We start from the raw sequence: 25,628 nt of genomic DNA on the forward strand, positions 1-25,628 counted from the left end.
CTCACTCCTCTCGGTGACGTCAGACGCCGAGGGAGTGAAGAGGGTGTATAAATGCCAGCGCAACTTGGTCAGTATTACACTAGACCACCGGGGAATGACACACGAACATCGAGACTATTTGCGGTAATGGAATTCTCTTCATCTTTTGCCCCGTTTTTCCACTTATCTTTGGTTTATTAGATGCTGACCATCATCCTCCCATGCTTTTCTTCTCTTCCTGTGCAGTCTCCCTCATTGAGCGCACTATTGGAAAATTCCTTCAATTTGAATGGCGGTGCATTTTCTAAATACTGCATGATAATCCATGTGCCCAGTTTGCAATTTTTGGGTAAGTATTCATACCCTCAAATCGGACAGACTCATAATGTGTTTGTCAATTTCTTTAAATTTATTGTCTTAACCACTTAAGCCCCGGAGGATTTGGCTGCTAAACGACCAGAGGGCATTTTGCGATTCGGCACTGCGTGACTTTAACGGACAATTGCGCGGTCGTGCGACGCTGTACCGAAACGAATTTGGCGTCCTTTTTTTCCCACAAACAGAGCTTTCTTTTGGTGGTATTTGATCACCTGTGCGATTTTTTGATCACGCGCTATAAACAAAAAAAGAGCGTAAATTTTGCAAAAATAGCAATATTTTTCCCTTTTTTTTATATGAAATTCCCCCAAAAAAAAATGTAAAAATCAAAATTTTTTAATATTTTCGGCCAATTTGTTTTATGCTACCTATGTTTGGTAAAAAAAATCGCAAAAAGCGTATTTTGATTGGTTTGCGCAAAAGTTATTGCGTTTACTAACAAAGGGAAAGATTTTTGTCATTTTTGTTGTTTTTTTTTTTAACGCGTAATGGCGGCGATCTGCGATTTTTTTTGCGGTACTGCGACATTGCGGCGGACAGATCGGACCCTTGACTGACATTTTTGACACTTTTGGGGTTACCAGTGACATTTCTACAGTAATCAGTGCTATACATATGCACTGTTACTGTAAAAATGCACTGGTAGTGAAGGGGTTAACTTTATTTGAGAGGGAGGGGCTGTGTGTGTCCCTAGGGGCGTGATTCTAACTGTGATTGGCTGTGGCTTCAACTGTATGCAGAGTGATCAATGGATCTACATAGTAGATCCATGTGATCAGCTCTCATACAGAGAGGAGAATGACAGGCAGCTTGTTTACACAAGCTGCCTGACTATCTCCCTCTCCCCCGCCGATCGCAGAGTGGCCGGCGGCGATCGGGTCCGCCGGTCACGCGCGCGGGGGGGTCCGTGACCACGCGGGAGCGGGAGCGCGCCTCCGGCGGCGCGCGCTCGCTCCCTAAACCCTCACAGGCGAGCGACGTAGACCTACGTCACTTTGCCTGTGAGGGGCTGACCGCCCACGTAGATAGTCGTGCGGCGGTCGGCAAGTGGTTAAAGGGATACCTCCCACTTGGGGATTTTAAGGGAATATTGCCTTCCCTCCCTGCTTCTTTGATATTGGGGTACCCAGTGAATTACCGGCACATTCTATTTATCCAAATCAGGTGAATACACTATTAATCCTGCAACTTGACAATTAGTCTCCAATAAGGAGGCTCTTATAATCTGTGGTTGAATTGTATTTCCATGCTATGGTCTCTCATCATTCATACCCATTATCTTTAGCTTGGCTGTCACCCTCTCTATGGGTCAACTTTAAGAGGTTGGATGTCTCGGTTCCCCCCCTTTTCTGATTGCCTTGGCTGCATCACCTGTGTTGCCTCCACCTCCGGCATATGAAAGGGTTCAGGTCATTTTAAGGTACATTCCTTTGTATCAATACTCTTTAAATATGCAAACCAATTGGGCACTCAATCTAGGACCATTGTGATATGCCCTTTGTACATACAATTGCTGTGTTCTTTATATATTTCTTTTTGTCACTTAGAAATGTTCACTCTCGAGAAATATCTATGAAAACTCCTGAAGAAGCTATTATGAAGATGGCGAAACATGTAGAGTTGATATTTTCGAGTGCATTTTCTTGATTTTACCAATTTTAATATTGATGTATTGTCTTGTCCTCACTTTCTATGTTCAATAAAATGTACAATTTTTGAGAATTCAGATTTTTCTCCATCATTTGCACCTTTAAAGTCCCATTCTTGCCCCCTTCATTGTAGTTACCATTAATTATAGGGATGTGGTGCTTTTTACTTCATCTCTAGCAATATTTTTTCAAAATATAGTTGTACTTAGTCCTGGCATTATCTTTTTCTGAAAAATTGTATTTGTTATTGCTATATAATTTTAATTTTTGCTTGGGTTACTTTTTTAAAGTTCTCTTAATTTTAAAGCGTGCACAGGTTTTGCTTTTAAAATATAAAACCAGTATTTTGATGTTTGTTCATTTTTAACTTTGAGAAAAATTATTGTAAATACCATGTTGTCCTGTTTATTAAAGGATTTATTATTAGAGACAAATGTGATAAACATACAGGTAATGCAATTACTTTTTTCTATATTTTTTCTATTATATATAAAATACTATTTACAGATTTGAGATATTTGTAAGTGTTTATCTTACTTCCTTGTAACTTATGCCTCGTACACACGCAACGATTGTTGGCCGTGAATTTTCGGCCAACGTCTGGCGTGCATGCTATAAAATTTTTGTTGGCCGTCAACAGAACGGCCGATTGTTCGTCAGTCAGTACAGATTTCGGCAGACAAAAATCAGATGAGCAAGACTGGGCATGCTCAGAGAAGAAAAAACACACGGAAAGTAAACCATCACATGACATCACTTCTGAAGTTGGTTGTTGTTGGCCGAAAAAATTAGTGTGCAGTCTAGAGCACATTTCAACCAACACAACAACACTGGACAAAAGACGACCGATCGGTTGGCTGATAATCGTTGCGTGTGTACGAGGCGAGTAAAGGAGTCAGGAGCTGACTGGCAGCTGCAAATTACCCTTTTACTGCCAAAACTTTTGCACATATGTTTAAAAAAAATCATTTTAGGCCTGAAGATTACACAAAATCCCCAAACATTATATATTTTGTGAAAGCAGATACCCTAGAGAATAAAATGGTTAAAGTTTCAGTAAAAACACACTAAAGAAAATATTAGGGCAAACAAACGCAATAAAATACCCACAATTTTGGTAAAATGTAAAGGATGAGGTTGCACCGAGTAAATAGATACTCAACATGTCAAACCTTGAATTTGTGGAAAACTGCGACAGACTTCAGTACCTTATATTGTCTATAGGCAACACTTAAAAAGCCCCCTAAAGGTATCAGTTTAGTGTTACAGAGGAGGTCTTGTGTTGCTCTCACTCTGGCATGAGCAGTATTATGTTACGTGTATCGCAATCAAAGTTTTTACACGTAGGCACCCCTGATGCATGCTTTTACTTTCGTATGTGTGTATATGTGAGGGGCTTCAAAGATTCTTCATTTTTTTTTTTTTTGGGGGGGGGGGGGAGTTATGTGGTTGGGTGTAAAATTTGTTTTTACTTGTTTTTTTTTTTTTCATCACATAGGGGCCAAAAAGTCCCCTAAGTGATGATTTTAAGGGGACGGGTTTCTGTTTAATAAGATGCAGGGTCTAAAAGATTGCATTGTAAAACATCCTATCCCGGCTAAGCTAGCCAGGGACACAGAGAGGCTGACCCAGAAGTGAAGTCATAGACATTGCTTTCCGGGTCACAATAAGAAGGGGAGGAGAGCGGACATGTGCCCGCTCTTCTCCTTCCCCTCCACCTGCCGACACCCACCATATCGCTCCCAGGCCCGCAGAGCCCAGAAAACATGGCAGGCCACCGATACCGGGGGGGGGGGGGTGTGAGCAATCAGTATGACGTACGGACGAGGCAGTTAAAGGGTTGAAACACAAAAAACTGTTTAAAATAAATATTTAGGGAACTCTTTAATCTCATACCCACAAAATACTGCACAATTACTGTACTATGAGTGAGTGACTCACCTATATAAACCTACACTACATTTCAATTAAAAAGTACTGCCATGTAAACACTCAGATACAGTCAGGGGAGGAGAAATACATTGTTGGCAGTACTAAGCAAAGTATATTCAGTCCCCTTTTATATCAGATGTCCCCTCTTCACATTTAGGGTTCCCCTATACATCAGGGGCTTCTACTTAGCATCAGGTGTCCTCCTTTACATCAGAGTTCCCTTCACTATAGCAGTGTCCCCTTAAATCAGGAGCCCCCTTACATCAAGTGCCCCCTTCACATCAGGAGCCACCATTTCCATTATAATAACTGCCAGCATAAGTGCCAGCTTGCACACTAATAACCCACAGCATTGGTGTCAGTATCAGCAATAATAACCCCTAGCATCAGTGCCAGTTTCTGCAATTTTACCCCCCCCCAGCATTATTGCCAGTTTCTGCAATTATATCCCCTAGCAATGGTGCCAGCTTATGTAATAACCCCCAGCATTGATGACAGTTTCTGCAACAAATATCCCCATGTGAACTGGTTGGAGTAGATAAAGTGATATTAACCCCTTCCCGCCCTGCCTATAGTAAAATGATGGCTGGGCAGGACATTCGCTGTTCTTCTGGGTGGACGTAATATGATGCCATGCTGCATTGTGATTCCGGTTGACACAGCGGATAACAGATCAGTGTATCGGCCTGCTGAGGGTGACCAATCACAGCAGATCACATGACAATTGTACACAATGAATAGCATCCATTCATGCCATTTATTGTGTTGATCTCTGTGATTGGTAGCAGTGATTACATGGTACAGACAGGGCCAATCACAGCTAATCACAAAAGTAAGCACTGAATGAATAGATTTTATTTAGAAAAAGAAGTTGCTTATAACAGTGAAATTTACTGTAGTGTGGAAAAAAAATCATTATCACCTCTCCAGAGTAGTACAGTGTTACTTTGGTAACATTGTATTGCTCTGGTCACAGTATGTAAAAACAAATCGTAAATAAATAAATAAAAAAATGTTTGTTTTTTTTTACATACTGTCACCAGTCAGTGTCCATCATCACCACCAGAGCAGTTATGTGATGAGGCTGTACTGCACTGGTGACAGTGTGTAAAAAAAAAAAAAAAAAATTGTAAAAAAAAAAATAATTTTGTTTAATTCCTTAATTTTCCTAAAAAGTGTGACATAAAATGACTTTAAAAAAACTTGCCATGCCACTTACTAAATACTTTAGACTGTCTACTTTCCAAAATGGGGTCATTTGGGGCATATTTGTACTGTCCTGCCATTTTAGGGCCTCAAGAAATGAGATTGGGTGTCAGTACATTATGTGTGTTAAATTTTCTGATATACAGTACTGTATGTACCATGATTTGTGGACACTTTACCTTTCATACAGACTAAATAATACACACTGATTTGGGTTATTTCCCCCAAAGAAATGTAGCAGAATACATTTTGGCCTAAATTTATGAAGAACGATTATTTATTTGCATTTTTTTTTTTAACAGAAATAAAGAAAAACACATTGTTTTTAAACAAAAAAATGTTTGGCCTTCTTTTGTTTCTGTTTGTCTGTTGTCATTTCTGTGAAAACAATGATAAAAATTGAATGACAACTGCACGGTCATGCAACACTGTACCCATATGAAATTTTTATCAGATATTATATATATAATATTGACATAATATTTTATCAGATAGAGCTTTCGTTTGGTGGTATTTAATCACCACTGGGGTTTTTATTTTTTGTTAAACTACCAGAAAAAAACATTTAAAAAAAATGTCTTTGTTTCTGTTATAATATTTTGCACATAAGTTATTTTTCTTCTTCACTTATGTGCGCTGATGAGGTTGCACTGATAGGCTGCACTGGGGGACACTGATAGGCTGCACTGATGGGCACTGATAAGGCTGCACTGATGAGACTGCACTAATTGGTGTTGATAAGGCTGAACTGATGAGGTGGCACTGATGGGCACTGTTGAGGAGGCACCGATGGGCACTGATAAGACTGCACTGGTGAGGTGGCACTGGTGAAAAGCCACTGATGAGGCTGCACTGATAATTTGGCACTGATATGCTGCACTGATGGACACTGATGGGGCTGATGATCAGTGCCCTGATTTTCAGTGTAAATGCCCCTGTCACAGGAAAGTCACTTATCGGCTTTCCTTTCCTCAGACACTGACAGCGCTGAGGAAAGGAGATGCCGATAACTGGCATTTGTTAACATGTGATCAGCTGTGATGGGACACAGCTGATCACATGGTAAAGAGCTACGGTAAACAGCCTACATCATTGGCTCTTTGCTGTAATCGGTGATGCGCTGTGTCAGAGGGTAGAATGGGAGGTTGTCTTATGATGTCCTCCCAGAACAATAGCGGTCCCGCCTGGCCATCATTCTACAATAGGCTGGATGGCAACCAGTTAAATAACAAACATGTCATACTTACCTGCTTTGTGAAGTGGTGTTGCATAGAGCAGCTCCAATCCTCCTCTTTTCGGGTCCCCTGCTAGCACTCCTGGCCCCTACCCCTTGGTCAGTGCCCCCGATTGCAAGCTGATTGCTATGGGGGCACTTGTGTGTGCTTGCCCCCATTCTCTCCTTACTGGATGTAATTGACAGCAGTGAGAGCCAATGTCTCCCGCTGTTGAGTCACAGCCAATGAGGAGAGTTGAGTCTCCCATGCACATTGCTGGATCAAGATAGGGCTCAGGTGAGCATTAGGGGGACTGTGGGGGGAGCAGCACACAGAAGGTTTTTTATCTTCACACATTCTTCAACCTTTACAACCACTTGAAATGTTTGGTGGGGGGGTTAATTAAAGTGGTTGTATAGCCTTAAGGTTTTTTACCTTAATGCTTTCTTTACACTGAGGTGAAAAACCAGCTGTGCTGCAGCTGCCCCACAGACCCCCCCTTTTCTTTTTACCTGAGCCAGATCCAATCCAGCGATGTGCATAAGTGCAGAGGCTCCATCGGCTGTCTCTCTACTCATTGGACAGATTGATAGCAGCAGGAGCCATTGGCTCCCATCACTGTCAGTCAAATCTAGAGACATGGGAGCATGGGGTGGGGCCGAGTCCCATTGTCTGTGTCAATGGATATAGCAGCGGGACACGAGAGTGAGCCCACGCAGATGCCCCCAGGGAAAGCGGCTTTCCACGTGGGCACCTGATGAAAAGGAGGGGCCCAGAGTGCCGGTGGTGGGGCCCAGAAGAAGAGGAGGATCTGGGCTGCTCTGTGCAAAACCCTTGCACAGAGCAGGTAAGTATAACATCTTTGTTATTTTTATAAAAAAAAAAAAAGTTTACAACCACTTTAATCTACAATGTTATTTGAAATATGCAGCATGGAGGGGGGGTTAATGTATTGCCATTGGTCACTGATGCATTAGTGACCAGTGGCAGTTAATTAACCCCTTTGTGCATTAGTGGCAGTGGAACTGCAGTAGTGTCAGTGTTAATTCGCCCCTTTATGCTTCTGCAGGAAGGGGTTAATAAACACTGACACCACTGCCACTAATGTAGCACAAAGAGGTTAATTAACTGCCACTGGCCAGTAATGCATCAGTGAGCAATGGCAATACATTAACCCTCCTCCATGCTGCATATTCCAAATAGCATTGTAGATTCATTTTCCCCTCCTCCCACCAAAAAAAAAAAAAAAAAATTAATCCCTTCAGTAAGAAGCAGTGCAGCAATATTACCAGTCTCTGCTCACTCACCCACAGTAGTGGGCGCTCCCAACAGGTCGCAGCAGCAGCACTTCTCTTCCATTCTGCCTCCCAGCCTCTGAATGACGTCACGCTGAGTGGGGCCTATGAAGCTCTGATTCATGGAACACTTGCTAGTCGAAGTGAAGGAGCGCACTCGGCATATTCGTATCGCTCTGCTGCAGTTCTGCCAGCACAGCACTGTGTTTCGGTGGCCGCGGCTGTATATAGTGTCTGGCCCATCGTTAATCCAGCCCTGAGTGCAGCCTTTTTACCAGGCATCATATCAGCCTGGGGAGTGATCATCACCCTGCCCCATGGCCCAGTCCGCCCCTGAAAGGAGTTCATAGCTTTCATACATTTAAAATGCATATTCCCACCAAAAGGGTGGAAAGGTCAAGCAGTTATTCAATTTGGATTGTATGTAATACATTTAAAAACTGTTATGGCTTGTATAGTGAATCAGGTTAGATATTAAAGAGCGTGGGTAAACCATTTTTAATACTCTACATGGCAAGGCAGCCCTGTACAGCTTTGAAGCTTCTCCTTCTCTAGCCTGATCATTGGACAATGGACACTTTTCCTTACACTGTTGATTCACTGTATAATAAGCAGGAAAGTGACACAGGTACAGTAGATGCAATCCTGAACCAAGAATAAATTCACTCAGCTTAACCGGTTGCCGATCGCCGCACGACTATATACTGCGGCGGTCAGCCCCGGCCAGGCAGAGTGACGTATCGATACGTCACTCGCCTGTCACTGACTTGCGAGCCTATTGCGGGCGGGCGCGCGCCCGCCGAGGCGCGCGCCCACCGCGGCTCGTTCACGGACAAGTCAGTGCGTGTGTCCGGCGGACTCGATGTCCGCCGGTCACACTACGATCGCTCCTGTGAAGGGAGAAAGGCGGAGCGGCTTATGTAAACAAGCCACCCGTCATTCTCCCTGGTGTAAAAATGAAGATCTGACAGTTCTACTATGTAGAACCGTTGATCTTTGCTTTTACACCAATAGCCATGTCCCTGCACAGTTAGAAACACGCCCCTAGGACACACTTAACCCCTCCCTGTCCAATAAAGTTAACCCCTTCCCTGCCAGTGTCATTTTTGCAGTAACAGTGCATATATATAGCACTGATTACTGCAGTAATGTCACTGGTACCCCCAAAAGTGTCAAAAATGTCAGTCAAGGGTCCGATCTGTCGCCGCAATGTCACAGTACCGCAAAAAAAATCGCAGATCGCCGCCATTACTCGTTAAAAAAAAAAACACCAAAAATGACAAAAATCTTTCCCTTTGTTAGTAAACGTGATAACTTTTGTGCAAACCAATCAAAATACGCTTTTTGTGATTTTTTTTACCAAACATATGTAGTGTAAAACAATTTGGCCGAAAATGTTAAAAAATTTTGATTTTTACATTTTTTTGGGGGGGAATTTCAGATAAAAAAAAGTGAAAAATATTGTTATTTTTGCAAAAATTACGCTCTTTTTTTGTTTATAGCGCATGATCAAAAAATCGCACAGGTGATCAAATACCACCAAAAGACAGCTCTGTTTGTGGGAAAAAAAGGACGTGAAATTCGTTTAGGTACAGCGTCGCACGACCGCGCAATTGTCCGTCAAAGTCACGCAGTAAAAAATCGCAAAAAACCCCCTGGTCTTTTAGCAGCCAAATCCTCCGGGGCTTAAGTGGTTAATGGGCGATGTAGCAAAATGTGTGAATAGCAACTGTGCATTTAATTTTATTGCTTGGAGCTCCATTTTCAAAGAAGCCCGAGCTTTGCCTATTCTGGGCAAAGCAACAAATTTGCTTCAATCTTGCATTCCTCAACTGCGTATGCCATAGTTGCCAACATTTAAAAAGAATTTCCGGGGACACTTTGCAGCACAGCTATCAATTACCACACCCACTTCTCTGAAGCCCCACCCACACTGCATAATTAATCCCGCCTACTTATCAGATCATAGAGTCTACTCAATATAGAGAGAATTACTGGAAATTAAAAAGGGAATTTCAAACTTAAGGCCACAGTAGCAGAGTTGGAATAAGTCTCCCATTCAGCTGCACTACTTCTGCATAACATTTATGGGCAGCCCGATTAACAGGACAATATAAATTACCTGGGACAGGCTCCTTTTTGCAGGGACTGTCCCAGGAAAAAGGGACAGTTGGCAAGTGTGGTAAACATACCTTTTTTTTACTCCCCTGCTGCATGGTTCACTGCCAGAAGCCAAAAATTATACTTAGTACTTCTGTTTCTGAAAGACCATGTGACTTAGTTAACCTGACAACACTGGGATGAATTTACTAAAGGCAAACAGACACTGCACTCTGCAAGTTCAGTTGATCCAGGGCTTAGTAAAGGAACTGAAGCTTAATTTTGCAAAGAATACCCGATCACATGCAAGCAGAATAAAAAAAACTATTTTTGCTTCCACATGATTGGATGACGGAAGTCAGAGCTTCCCTTGGGGCTGAACTGTGAAAATATTAGGAATGCGTAAAGAGAAATACTAATCATTTGGTTGGTAGCTCTTCTATTATTATTTCATCTGTGTATGTATCTGTGTGTCCGAAGCTCATCTTTACAAAATGAACAATGCAAATCTCATTTTAAAGCATGACATGAATAAATCATCGATTAAATGAGACCTTACCTTTCTGCTGTGGGAAAACAACAACATTTAACAGCCCTCTGGTGCCAAACATCTTTACAAATCTACAAGTGTTTTTTGTAAATAACTTACTAAAGGACATTTAAATGATATTTACTTTCAGCTGTAGCTATATGCTAGCATGGCTAGAGTTTTAAGAATTTCCTTGAGGTACTGGCAAGTTGAATGAAATCTGGGCAACTAATTCTGTTACTAGTCTTGTGAGAGTACATCTAGAAAAAGTCTATAATTGGTAACTGCTATACTCTGAATTGGTTATTAAGTTCACAGCCTTCCTTGGAGACCAGCCTGGCCGAAGACCAGCAGTAGAATAAGCGCACAAGATCTCAGGTAATATATAAGCACTGCAGGAAGTCACAAGGTATACTTCTTTATATAGCCAAAGTAACTTCTGTATATAATTATTTTAAAGAGAAACATACTAAAATATTCAAGGTTTTCATCAGGTTAGCAATTTAAAATGATATTAAAGCTTTGGAATTTTTAAAATAAAAATAATAAACACTTACCTGCTCTGTACAGTGGTTTTGCAAATGCAATATGGTTGCTCTATCCTTCATGAATAGTAGCCTTTCGTCAAAAACTTTGGTGCATATGTTGTAATTTGCAACATACAAATAGGTTTCCAATTTTTTTTTAATCTGTTAAAGATTTTAGCAACAAACATAAAACAAACATTCTCAAAGATAAATCCACACAGGGGCCAATGACGTAAACAGATAGAGGTCTATAATCAACCAGAGGGCTACCTCGGCAAATGTGGAGGTGCAGCCTACATCAATGACATTTTACACCTGTAAAAGCAGAAAAAAGGAAATAGTACAAGCATGAAACGGAAGGAAGGGATGTCACACATAGAATAATAAAGATAGTTAGAAATGAGAAGCATCATCCTGTGGACATGTCAGAAGCAGTGGTGGACTCAGCTAGTCATTTAGGCCATACTTTGTCATATTTTTTGGGGTGATTTCTATTGAGATACCTTTGCTTATACAAGGTAAACTGTTGTTCACCACTTGTTTCCAAAATGTGATAGAAGGAGGGAAGGGCTTCTTCCAGTGTAATATTATCGCTTTTCTAGCATAGAAGAGAAGCAAATTAACTCAGATACATTCAGGCACAGTGGGTACAATGTTTTAAATCAGGCCTAGTAAACATATGTGCATGGATAATTGTATGGGAACCAATGAGACTTGATGGACCAGGGACAACAACTCCTCCTAGAATCCGGTGATGGTCAGACACGTACAGAACTTGTGAGAAAAATCTTCAAACATGTCCCCATGTTGATGGGCCTCTTCCCAACAACCCTGGGCAGTGGTTATGGGTGTCTGCGGGCAGGGGGCTTATCAGAATCTGGAAGCCCCCTTTAACAAAGAGGCCCCCAGATCCTGGCCCCCCTGCTCATTCATAAAAAAAATTCAAAAGTAAATAAAAACACTACAAAGGTTTTTGACGAGTTCTTTATTAAAAATGTAGATCCATCGTCAATCACAACACCTGCCACACCACTGGACCTGAAAAAAGAAAGCAAAAAATGCTCTCTACTCGTGGAAGGCAGACCGCCAAATGCCTCCTCCACTCCTCCACATCTGACAATTCTTAACCACTTCACAGGGGTTCATGTCATATGACATCAGGGAATTGAAGTGGCAATATCTGACTGATGCCTGCAGCTGCAGGCATCATCCAGATATCATTCTTTTCAGCTAGCAATTTCCTGCACAGTAAAAACAATCATAGAGGCTGTTTCATTGCTTGATTATTTTTTCAGGCAGCGGGATGGGACGTCTCCCCCCACCGCCCTACGGTGGTTCTCCGGTCTCACTCGTGTGAACGGTGAGCTTGAGAATTAACCCGCTAGCGGCGGAAGTTTACCATAGAGCTGATCAAGGACCAAATGGTCCCCGGTCATCTCTATGACTCTCGGAGGCCAGAAGATGTAAACACTGCCTTTTTTGTTAGAAAGCCTGAAATCTATTATTTTTTTTATCTCAGGCTTTCCCGCCTAGAGGAGAGATGTGGGTTATAGACCCCACAATTCTCCATAAAGAGGACCTGTCATGACCTTTACTCCCCCCCCCTCCTGTTGATCCCAAGCAGTATGCACCCCACCCACACAAGCAGCAAATTCTCTGCCTTTGAGGGTTCTTTCCTTAACCCCTGCGAAGTGCCAGAGGAGCATCCGAGATCTGCAAGAGGGGGGTGGAACTGCAGGGGGGCACCCCATGCACCTGGGGCCTCTAGGCAGTGCCCAGGTTGACCTATTCATTATAACAGCCTGCATTAGGCACCCAATTAGCTAATTAACCCCATCAGTAGGGTATAGCTGCAGTGTTCCCACTGCTGGAATGTATGTCTTAAATTTTACACCTCATCCACACAATAGCCAGGCATATTAAACCTTCTCTGCTGCCAGTTCCAGCAATGTCTCCTCTCTACTTTCTCCTTTCCTCCCAAGTTTGGAGGAAGTAGTGAGAAGACATTACTGGAACTGGCAGCAGAGGAAGATTATTATGTCTGGCTATTGTGTGGTCGTGGTGCAAAATACCAGACATACATTCCAGCCGTGGGGACACAACAGCTATACCTTACTGACAGGGTCATTTAGCTAATTGGAAGCCTGATGGTGAGAGTATTGGCTATCCAGGAGGCATGTTAAACACTGTTTGATCTTTGCAATTTGAGATCTCCCCTGTCTGGTAAGAAGCCAACATTAATATACTTTGGAAGAGCAACTTATTTGCACTGGAGCACTTTATATATGTTTGGAAAACTGAGAACTTTGGAAGCACTTGAATATATTATAACTTATTATGAATTCACCAATTATGGACTTTTTTTTATTATTTGGGTATTTATTTTGCACACTTATGAATTTTAGCTGTGCACATTAATTTATTAGACACATTTGTATGCTGTTGTTTAACAATGAGAACCTGACAGGTGTTCTAATCCACCTTCACTCTATCCAAAACAAAAACAAAAAAAATTTTTATTTAGGTATACTTAAAGTAAATTTACCCCAATAATTTCCATATTTCCATATTTAGGTTTTTATGCATTACTTTTGAGAGAACTGATCCAAACTTGAGACTACTCAAAATTGTCTATTATATTTTTACGTTCCTTAAATACCGTATGTCAGGACCACTTCTTAATATCCGCATGCATTTAGTTATTTATTTCCTTCTGTGAATATAATTTAACCCCTTTTCATGCGGTATTTACTGACAGTTTTGAGTGTTTTACAGTATAGTGAATTCACAATTTCAGGATAGCGTGTCATATTTAGGGAAAATGTGTTTGAACACCTAAATATTGCATACAAGATGCTTTTGTGAATGGAGCCCACTGTTATTTGTTTATTCCAAATTAAATATGCCTCTGACATTGCATCTTAGCAAAAATGGAGCACATATTGTCCATCAAATCAGTTTTTCTGGCTTGCATGATAAAACCTGTCTAGTGTCTTTATCTTCCACTTAAGCTTGTTAAAATAATTTACATGGTGTGCAGTGCTTTTGTGAAATGTTTCTGGTTCTTGACTGTGACATAAAAAAATGTTTTTGTTTTACAACAAAAATATGATTCTTCTCTTCCTCTAACATGGCTACATTCTAACAAGGAAATGTTTAAAAACTTTTGCAGAAATATAATCCTAGTTGAAATTGCTAGTTTTTGCTATGCAACTCGAGGATTTATTTGAAACAAAGGAAAGAAAATGGCTGATTGAGGCTGATACCCTTTAAATTCCTAAAAGCTGCCATGATTATTATAATTATTTAAATGTTGAGTGGAAAGGGAGAAGGCTCCACCCACTGATAAAGACTGTGTGTTTCCTTAATGGCAGTTAGTTGAACAAGATGACTAGTACAGACAAGTTCTGTATAACATATTAAATGTATGACCAAGCAAAGAGTAACAACTTAAGATAGGAAAACAGTGAATGATCACCGGAGATAAATATGTAAATTTACTTTGCATTGTCCTTATTGGTGATTGTAATGAAGTGTGATACTTTAGAATACAACACTAACGATTGTTTTTTACGTTTTCTCGTTAATACAGAAGGAACCAGATTTGTTCCTAGAAGTTTACAAGATTTGTATGGGATTAAACAAGAGGTTGAAATAGAAAAATCAATATGGATTTGGTGATGTATAATCTTTGTACACAATATGATGAGCACACTATAAACGTTATTGTGAATATAATTTTAACCATGGTGAATTGTTGATAACTTTTGATGAATGTCCTTTTACCTCCCTTGCGGTATTCCCGAGTGTGGCTCGGGGTTAACTTTCAGTATCAAAAGCGGTAACCCTGAGCCACACTCTGGATTACCCCAGAATGTTACTCACCTTCCCTGTGCTCCCCCGCCCTCCTCCCCACCATCCTCCCCATCCTCCTCACAGTCTCTCCCCGCTCTGTGCATGGCCGATTGCTGGCACTTGCCTTCCGGCTCCCTTCCTGCGAGCGTTGTGACGCAGGGGGGGTGGAACCGGCGGCAAATTCAAAAGTGTAAAAACACAAATGACATGATACAAAGCTGTGATCCTAACGGATTACACTGTATCATGCCATTTCAGCACAGGATTGTAGCTGGTGACTTTTCCAGTGCCCTGCAAAAGCACTTTTAGATGAACTGGAAAACAGCGACTGCGAGTTTCTTGAAGAACTGAGCGATAGCGATTTGTGGGAAAATTCATCATCAGTTACGGAAAGTGACGACAGCAAGGATTCTGATGTCTCTTACTGGCACATAGCTTGTGGAATTTGGGAAGTATATCAAATGATTCTTCCGAATTTCCTATGAAAATTCTCACTCACAGGGAAGGGAACTGGAAGACAGGTGCCGGCATCGGCCGAGCACACAGCGGTAGGACAGCAAAAGGACAGCGGGGGATCTCAGGGGAAGGTGAGTTTTAAAATGTAAAAAAACAGATTTCTATGCAAAACAATGTACCACTTTTAGCACAGAAATCTGGACATAATCAGACTGCCAGGGAGGTTAATAAAAATCCACATGGTGATAAAATAATTATTAAAACAATTAATTAATAAATGTGGGCTCATTTATTATGGGTAGAAAAGAGTTCACTCATTAAACAACATAGCCATATGTTTTACATTTTGCGATTAATGTGTTTTATGCTAACTATTTGTAATAATAAACCACTAAGACCTTTTTTATTTTTGTTTAATTCCTACATCGGGTCCACCTAACCCACTGATTGTGTCCAATCAGTTCACGATCGTGCCTCCAGTGGCACACTCCCACCACCTAGTGGCTATTGCACAAAATGATGTACAGGTATGTGATTTTGCGCAATAGAGCTACTTAGCTGCATTGTCTGATTGTTGTTGCTATTTTGTTTGTTTATATGAATGCAATGACAGGTTTTGTTAGAATGGATTGTAAACAGAGCAGCTAATAATTTTGATGCTGCATGATTGGGTATTCAAGTTTTTTTTCTGTGATTAAGTTGAATCTGAAACAATAGAGAAAAATTACTAATGTTTAACCACTTCCATACAGAGCAGTTAGACCCCCTTCTTTCCCAGACCAATTTTCAGCTTTCAGCACTCTCACACTTTGAATGACAATTGCTCAGTTATGCTACACTGTAACCAAACAAAATTTTTATCATTTTTTTCACACAAATAGAGCTTTCTTTTGGTGGTATTTGATCACAACTGGGTTTTTTTTCCCGGTGATATAAGCATAAAAAAACGCAAAAATTTTGAAAAAAAAAACCCACTTTCTTTTAGTTTCTATTATAAAATTTTGCAAAAAATTAATTTTTCTTCATACATTTGGGCCAAAATTTATACTGCTACATATCTCTGGTAAAATTGACCCAAATTGGTATATATTATTTAGTCTGTGTGAAAGTTATTGAGTCTAGAAGCTATGGTACCAATTGCTGAAAATTGATCACACCAGATGTACTGAAGGCCTATCTCCTTTCTTGAGGCCCTGAAATGTCAGGACAGTACAAATACCCCCCAAATAACCCCTTTTTGTAGACAGTCCAAGGTATTTAGTAAGAGGCAAGGTGAGTTTTTTGAAGTTATCATTTTTTCCCACAATTCTTGGGAATATGAAAAAAAAATTTTTTTTTCTTTTTTTTCCCACAAAGTTGTCAATTTATAAGCCATTTCTAACACATAGCACGTAAACAGCAAAACTGACACCCCAAAATACATTCTGCTACTCCTTCTGAGTATGGCAATACCACATGTGTGAGACTTTTACTCAGCCTGGCCACACAAAGAGACTCCACATCCAAGTAGCACCTTCAGGCGTTCTAGGAGCATAAATAAACAAAAAAACGTTTTCACTACCTATCACACTTTTGAGCCCCGGTTCACACTTGTGCGAGTGCCGGGTTTGCATGTAATGTCGGAGCACACTGCTCCTTCATTACATGCGATTGGCTGTGCGGTGCGAGTTTAGCCATACACTTTGTATGGCTAAATTCGCACCGCAGCCGCAGCAAACACGCACAGGGACCCTTTTTGGAAGCCGCATCAGGATCGGATCGCACAGCGGTTCACACTTGTGCGATCCGATCCTGTGTGAACTGCACGATCGCACTGCGATATGCGATCAAACTGGGGGTGTCGTTAAGATTACATTGACACCCCCAGCGTATCGCATATGGAAGTGTGAACTGCCGGGGGTGCGTGTGCGATGCGGGAACAAGCTGCGGATTCACAGCCTTCCCGCACTCGCATAAGTGTGAACCGGGGCTGAAGGCCCTAGAGCACCAATACAATGGAAAAGTCCAAAAAATGACCCCATTTTGGAAAGAAAACACTCCAACGTATATTCTATGAGGCATATTGGGTAGTTTGAACATGTCATTTTTTTCCACAAGTTTTTGGAAAATGTGGGAAAAAAATGAAAACTTTTTTTTTTTTACACAAACTTGTCAATTTATAGGATATTCCTAACACATAGCATGTACTCACCAAAAATGACACCCCAAAATACATTCTGCCACTCCTCCTGAGTATGGCGATACCACATGTGTGAGACTTTTTGACAGACTAGCCATATAGAGGGGCCCAACATCCAAGGAGCACCATCATGCATACTAGCCACTTGCCTAGGCCTATTTATGACATTTGGTGTTTACAAGATAAAATCAGTTGTTTTAGCTAGAAAACTACTTAGAACCCCCAAACATTATATATTTGTTTTTAGCAGAGACCCTAGAGAATAAAATGGAGATTATTGCAATATTTTTTATAACACCGTATTTGCGCAGCGGTCTTCCAAACGCAATTTTTTTGGAAAAAATTCACTTTTTTTAATTAAAAAATAAGAAACCAGTAAAGTTAGCCCAATTTTTTTCCAAAATGTGAAAGATAATGTTACGCCGAGTAAATAGATATCCAACATGTCATGCGCCAAAATTGTGCACGCTCACGGAATGGTGACAAACTTTGGTACTTAAAAATCCCCATGGGCAACATTTTAAAAATCTCTACAGGTTGCCATCTTAGAGTTACTGAAGAGGTCTAGGGTTCAAATTATTCCTCTTGCTCTAACGATCGCGGAAATACCTCACATGTGTGGTTTGAACACCGTTTACATATGTGGGCGGGGTTTCCGTATGCGTTCGCTTCTTTTTTTTTACTATTTATTTTATTTATTATTTTTTATTTTTACACCATTTTTATAAAAAAAATTATCATTTTTATTTCTATTACAATGTAAACATTCCTTGTAATAGAAATAGGCATGACAGGACCTCTTTTTTTGTGAGATCTGGGGTCAAAAGGTCCTCAGATCTCACAAGTACACTAAAAGATAGAACAAAAATAATAATAAAAATTATATAAAATTAAAAAAAAAAGGAACCTTTAAACTGGTTGCTAGGCAACGACGTTTGCCGTAGCTCCGGTCCTCCAAGACCATAGAGTCGAGTGAGGGCAAGCTTGCCTAAAGAAAAAGAGAATAATGAAGCATGTAAAAACCGGAAGTCAACGTCACCCAAAGCCTCCCGACCGGTTGCGTCACAGATCACATGACTTTCTCAAGGGATCTATTGGGCATAGATTCTCTTTTTCTGGGACACACTGGTACCGTTTGGAGATAATCTGGAATCGATAGCTGTGGAGTATAGAGTGGAGGTCGGAGTATCTCTCGCTGAATAACCCAGCATTCCACCCCTAGGGGGAGAGACCAGCCTAAAGCGCCTATTAAGGTGCAGTGAGGTGAGCGACCACTGCGCCTATATTATCACGGCTCACTCTGGATCACAGTGTGGGATATTCACAATAGTGCCTTAGAGAATCACTAATTGTCACCTTATTAATTGTGCACGGATGAACTTTATCTTATCACTGCACCAACTGTATTCACTGCACACGGATTATCATTTGCACAAGATTTTTATATATATATATTTTTTATGTACATGGACTGTTGAGTGCACATAGAATTTTTGATTTATATTTATTTGATCACTGCACCAGATTGATTTATGCACTTGGAATTATTTATCAGGATTGTATACGTATTTATTTAATTTTTACACATCTTTAGATATTTATAGTTATTTGATGATCTTATGATAATTATTTATTGATATATCACAGCACTATATATGTATTTATTTGTTCTTTGGTTACACATGCATCATTACTGATCTATTTGTAAGATTATTGGCTATATTTGTGAATTAGCGAACTATTACTGCGATTCAGTTGGCTGTTGCGACTATCAAGTTCGTTTCATCTTATATTGTGTCGTTTTAGGAAAGGAAGTTATTATTCCACTGGGAACTGATATTTTAGAATTTTATGATTAGTGTCAAGGAATTGGATTGATTTTAGGATTTGCATCATATATGTCTTCTAATATCTCCTTTGGTTATAGATTGACCATATGGGAGTTGTCTACAAGTAGGATATATTTTCCTATCTTCATATACCTCACACAGATATAGGAATTTTTAAGGAATCGGATTAGCCTGCAAGAGTTGGATTTTATAGGTTTTTTTAACCTGCTGACCTTTTATCCGCTTATAGAGTATTTATTTGGTCTGTCTTTATACTGGTATATGTAGTGAGACCCTTTTTTTATCATCTTTTATCATATTTTGAGACGTCTCGCTGCGATTCTGACATTGGTTGACTCGGTCGGAGTCTCTTCTGAGATCTCTTCTATTGTGCGCCGACTCATTGTGTCTTTTAATTGTTATTGGTATTTTAGTGATAAATACTAGAGTTGGCTGCATATAGAATCGGATTGAATCCGAATCTCAGAGTCATTAATTTATTAATTTATCACGAGATGCGGCATATTAGAGGAATCCTTCTACTCGGATACACACGTGACAGCGCATTTATCACCCCATATTTCTTTCTTTCTATGTAATTTTATTTGGTTTTCAAAATAAAGAGGGGTGAAGACTTGGCCATTCTTGAACAACTAAAGTGTTTCATGGTTTTCATTACTGCTAAGTTTAATGAGCTTGTATTATTGCCACAATTATGAAAAGACAAGGTTATAATTGTATTCTCTACTTTGCATTGCCAAATCCCAGGAATGCTGAAATGAAGAAAATAAATACTTGCCATTCATTACCATTTTATTACCCTTACTTCTATACAATCTATGCATGTACCAAACAAATTACAGCTAGAAACTTTAGCAATTGAACTGAAATATATATATATATATATATATATATATATATATATATATATATATATATATATATATATATATATATATATATATATATACATATATTCAAATTATATTTGTGAACATTTTATTTTGCTGTTTTAGTTATTCTAACATTATTCACGATGTACAAGTACAAGCCCTTTTTTTACTAGTGCTCTTTTTTTACCTATACGTCTGTAAACATTTTACATATCATATAATTTCATATGTCACATGATTAGATCCAAATTGAGCTGCATTCACTACTCACTGTGTGATAGAAACAGCAGTGAGGACATTAGTGCCTCCATTGGTTGCAAAAGCTCAGTATGTATCAAAAGAATATCAGTAGTTATGACAATGAGGCTGGTTTGTAAGGTGTACTTAAATTTGTACACAAGGTACCTACGCCCCGGAATACTGTATAGAAAAAAAAAAGATTGAGGCAATGCGGACCTTTATGGTATTACTATAGACATAACAATACTTTATATAGATTAAAAACAAGATATTTTATTACAAAAACATAACATATTATAGACAATTAATCATGGCTGAAAGGTTTACATCAATAAGCCTCTCAAAACTGGACTAGTATTATTGATAGATGGTACTGTGAAGTCCCACAAATCAGAGATATAATCTTGGCCAGTTCTTCTCAACGTGTTTTGATTACCACTTTTTCAGGAGTATTTGAGAGAGTGGTTAATTGCAGAAAACAATATAAAATGCAACATAACATACAAAAAAGTGATATATCATGAAAAAACATGGCTTTGAGCATTGCATAGATGTGCCCTATAGCCAATTAAAAATTTCAGCTTACCCAACATGCCCAAATGAACCAGCATGCAGAACACACAGCACCAAAAGCCAGCATCCTTGGTGAGTGCGGGAGCAAAGTACAAAGAAAAATGGGCTCTATATGTGAGAAAACAAACTGCTGTAGCATATTAATTTTATATAAACTGCACACACATGCACTTTAAGTGTCCATCCTTCCACAACATATATATGTGTATATATATGTGCATATATATATATATATATATATATATACACACACCACAACAAGCAAAAATTCTAAAAACATCAACATCCAGCAGTAGACAGAGGTAAATAGGGGGACAGCATATTGGTTCTCACATCTCCAAAATACAGTATCTCACAAAAGTAAGTACACCCCTCACATTTTTGTAAATATTTTATTATATCTTTTCATGTGACAACACCGAAAAAATTACACTTTGCTACAATGTAAAGAAGTGAGTGTACAGCTTGTATAACAGTGTAAATATGCTGTCCCCCTCAAAATAACTCAACACACAGCCATTAATGTCTAAACCACTGGCAACAAAAGTGAGTACACCCCTAAGTAAAATTGTCCAAATTGGGCCCAATTAGCCATTTTCCCTCCCCGGTGTGACTCGTTAATGTTACAAGGTCTCTAGTGTCAATGGGGAGCAGGTGTGTTAAATTTGGTGTTATGCTCTCACTCTCTCATACTGGTCACTGGAAGTTCAACATGGCACCTCATGGCAAAGAACTCTCTAAGAATCTGAAAAAAAGAATTGTTGCTCTACATAAAGATGGCCTAGGCTATAAGAAGATTGCCAAGACCCTGAAACTGAGCTGCAGCATGGTGGCCATGACCATCCAGCGGTTTAACAAGACAGGTTCAACTCACAGAACAGGCCTTGCCATTATCGACCAAAGAAGTTGAGTGCACGTGCTCAGCATCATATTCAGTGTTTATCCTTGGGAAATAGACGTATGAGTTCTGCCAGCATTGCTTCAGAGGTTGAAGGGGTGGGGGGTCAGCCTGTCATTACTCAGACCATACGCCGCACAGTGCATCAAATTGGTCTGCATGTATCTATATATGTGTATAATATTTTATACTATTTTACCTTGGTAACCTCTGGAGAAACTCTAGTGTTCCATGGAACCCTGGTTGAGAAACCCTGCTTTAAAGTAATTTTTGCTGTGATATTTGGCATTGCTATATCTTTTGACTTGTCTGTTGTTTCTTATTAGAAAAAAGGCCATTGTCATTCATTGATGTTCTTGAAAGTGTCACTCTGGTATCCATCAGTCAAACCTCCAAATTGATGACACCCCTCTCCTAACGCCTCAAGTTCCACACCTTTGTAAGAATACTTGTCTATTCATAATCCTATTCTATCTTGCATGTATTTGAGCCAAGGATATCTCTAAAAATAATTGTGAATGAGTTATTTTGAGGGGACAGCAAATGTACACTGTTGTACAAGCTGTACACTCACTACTTTACATTGTAGCAAAGTGTCGTTTCTTTAGTGTTGTCACATGAAAAGATATAATAAAATCCTAAAAGAATTGAGCACTGTAATTTCTAAGCCTTTGTTTCTCATTTTTAGGGACTCGTTAAGGACTGGAATAGTACCACTGGATTGTCGTAAGGCCAATGTGGTGCCTATATTTAAAAAGGGATCAAAGTCTTTGCCAAGTAACTATAGACCTGTTGTTTAACTTCTATATTCATGAAGATACTGGAGAGTTTAATAAAAGACCACATAGATGAGTTCTTGCTGGAAAAAATATTTTAAGCAACAGACAGCATGGATTCATGAAAGACAGAAGTTGTCAAACAAACCTGATTTCTTTTTATGAGAAGGTAAGTAAAACTTTGGACAGAGGGGTGGCTGTGGAGGTGTTAGTATCCATATATTGCATAGCTTATTAGCTTACCTCACATTCTTTTTCTGCAGTTAGCCTGTACAATCTTGATAAAAGACTCACCTCTGGTGTGCTGACTGGACACTAAGAGCCGGTTCACATAGCAGCGACCCGACTTGCCGGGGCGACCTCGGAGAGACCTGCACGGACTTCATATCATTGAAGTCAATGCAGGTCGCTCCAGGTCGCCCCAAAGAAGCTCAGGACCCTTTTTCTAAGTCGGAGCGACTTGTGTCGCTCCTATTAGAACGGGTCCTGTGCTAATCTATGGACAGGCGACTTGTCAGGCGACCAGGTCGCCTGACAAGTCGCCCCAGTGTGAACCAGCTCTTAAAGAGCTACGCCCCACCTAAGTTGTTTTCATTCCACCTACTCTTCTCTTTCTTCCTGTCAGAAAGCTCCCAACATTAGGTAAACACCACTTTGCACAGCAACAAAGCCAGACTGGTTTATTATTTTTTCTTCCGTTGTTTTATGATGGAGTTTCAGGAAGCTTATATAAAAAATGTAAAAAAAAAAAAAAAAAAAAGTCATTATATTCACTGAAAACAATCCAAATAATTATTTAAAAAATATGTACATTATTTTTTTTTTTTAAGATGACTTTAGAGTGCTTGCTAGAGCACTACTTGGAGCATGCTAAAGGGTTCTAATCCCCCTTACTAATCAGACAGCAACCCAAGTTTTTTTTCAATGCTGTTAAGTGATGAGCTGTGTTCTTCCTCATACTGTCCAGTATCTATAGTGGGTGGTCCATAATTCTGCACAAAATAGTGCTCACATAGTCACATTTGGGCACACTCCTGTATATACTGTAAGCATGCAGATGGGTGATTAAGTACATTCAGGGTAGAGAGGGGTCTGTTCATGACAGCCTAGGCAAACAGAAAGGGCTTAAATGGCTCTTGTTGTCATTCAATTTATAAGTGGGTGTTAACAAGTGGTGGAGGAGGACACAGGATTTGGTTTCTGATTGTTTTACCCATAAATGTTTTGTAAATTATTGCTGCAGTTGCTCCTCTTCAGACTAGTATATATAAACAAAAGAGACCATATATCCATGTGACCAAATTGATTTAATGATGCCATCTGCATCCCCGCCCCTTTGTTATGTGCATATGCAGGACAGGGAATTCTATTGCCACGGTTGATTGGGCCAGCAGCCTGCTATCATGTGACAGTTTCCAGTGGAGCCTTGGCTCATCCCTATTTATTTTTTTTTATTCTTTTTATTTGGTTTTTGAACAAAAACAAGTAATGCGTACAGTAACAAAAATATGTGCTAGTACAGCATAATGAGAATAACGAGATAGAAAATTGAGCAAATGTATCACACACAACAGGAGGAAACTTCTCAAAAATATACATGTCCACAATATATGGAGTAACGTGCCTATATGCCCACATTGCCACCAACATAAGTTTGATGCATCTGTTTAATATTTAGCAATGGAGTACGGGGTTTTATACCATCTAAGATTAATTTTTTGTTAGAGCATTTGGTATGTGTAAGGTTGAGTTTATAAGACTTCAGCCATTGTTCCTCCATGAACACTTTTTGGAGATCTCCCTCCCATTTTAGATGAGATTTATTTTTCGTAAATGACTTTTTATTGTGTAAGGAGAGGTAAAATTTACCTATACCCTTCATTTGTGTGTTACTCCCAAAGCACAATGAATTAATCTGCTCTGGAATAGCCACTGGAGCCGAACCTATCTTGGAGATCAAATGAGAAATTCGAATGTACGTTAGGTGTTGTTTGGCAAATGCGGGGAACTTAGCACCCCTCTTGTGCTCTCTTTCCTTTCATTACTCATTCCTTCACCCCCCCCCCATTTTGCTTACCACTTACTTTTGTGTTGTGTTTTTTATTTCTTAGTTAAGGCTGCATTCACATGTCAGCTCTTGTACTTCTTTGGAGCGTATTGCGTCCCGCGATTTTGTTTGCGCGATGTTGCAGCGATTCGGCCGGCGGAAATCTCGGCAACATCGCTCGGCGTTTGGGGGGCTATTGCAAATCAACGGGCAACGCTAGGCGTCCCGCAATTTGCAATAATCTCCGGAACGCGGGCGGAACCGCGGCGGTTCTGCCCGCGATCCAAACGCTGACATGTGAATGCAGCCTTAGACAAATTACTGGGATTACGCTTTATACGTTTGGAGCGTAAGAACACCACCTTCTGGAACAGTGTTGAGCCAGCTGAAAGATTGCTTGTTACATTATTGTAAGTTTCATTGATTTACTTTGTGAAATTTCATATGTTGCCCCATAGTAAGCAATACAGTGAATGCAGCAGACAGATATCAGTCCAAAGTTGACTTCAAAATAAGTTTTATTATATTTTTTTTTTATGTTGCTGGAAATAACCTGTAATCTGCATGTATTTTTCCAAAATTATAACAAGAACAATGTTATAACAAGAACAATGTTTAAGGAGACACTTTCTCTCATTCTCCTTAGCTTTCTATCTTTCCCTCTCTCTCTCTCTCCCCCTCTCTCTGTCTCTCTCTTCCCCCCTCTCTCGCTCTATCTCTCTCTCTTCCTCCCTCTCTCTGTGTCTCTCTCTTCCTCTCTCTCTCGCTTCGTCCCTCTCTCATCTCATCCTCCCTCCCTCACATGCTCATCCTCCATTTCCCCTAATTCTTCTTTCCCTCTTTCTTTCCCTTGCTGTAACTCAAAATACTGAGTACATGTTGGAACAAACCTAATGTCCCTTTTTTTATAAAAAAAAAAAAGTTGACATAGCAAAAAAAGTCCAACATGGAGTTCAACTTGACAGTGGCAGTGCCATTAGCAGGTAATCTATCTAGAGAGTCAAAATAGTCGGTGAACTCTGTTCCTCAGGGTTTGTGAAATCATGGGGAAGTGCTGTAGCTGTTGCAGAGCT

This window comes from Pelophylax lessonae, assembly GCF_965119305.1.
Source record: "Pelophylax lessonae genome assembly, chromosome: 1".
NCBI lineage: Eukaryota > Metazoa > Chordata > Amphibia > Anura > Ranidae > Pelophylax > Pelophylax lessonae.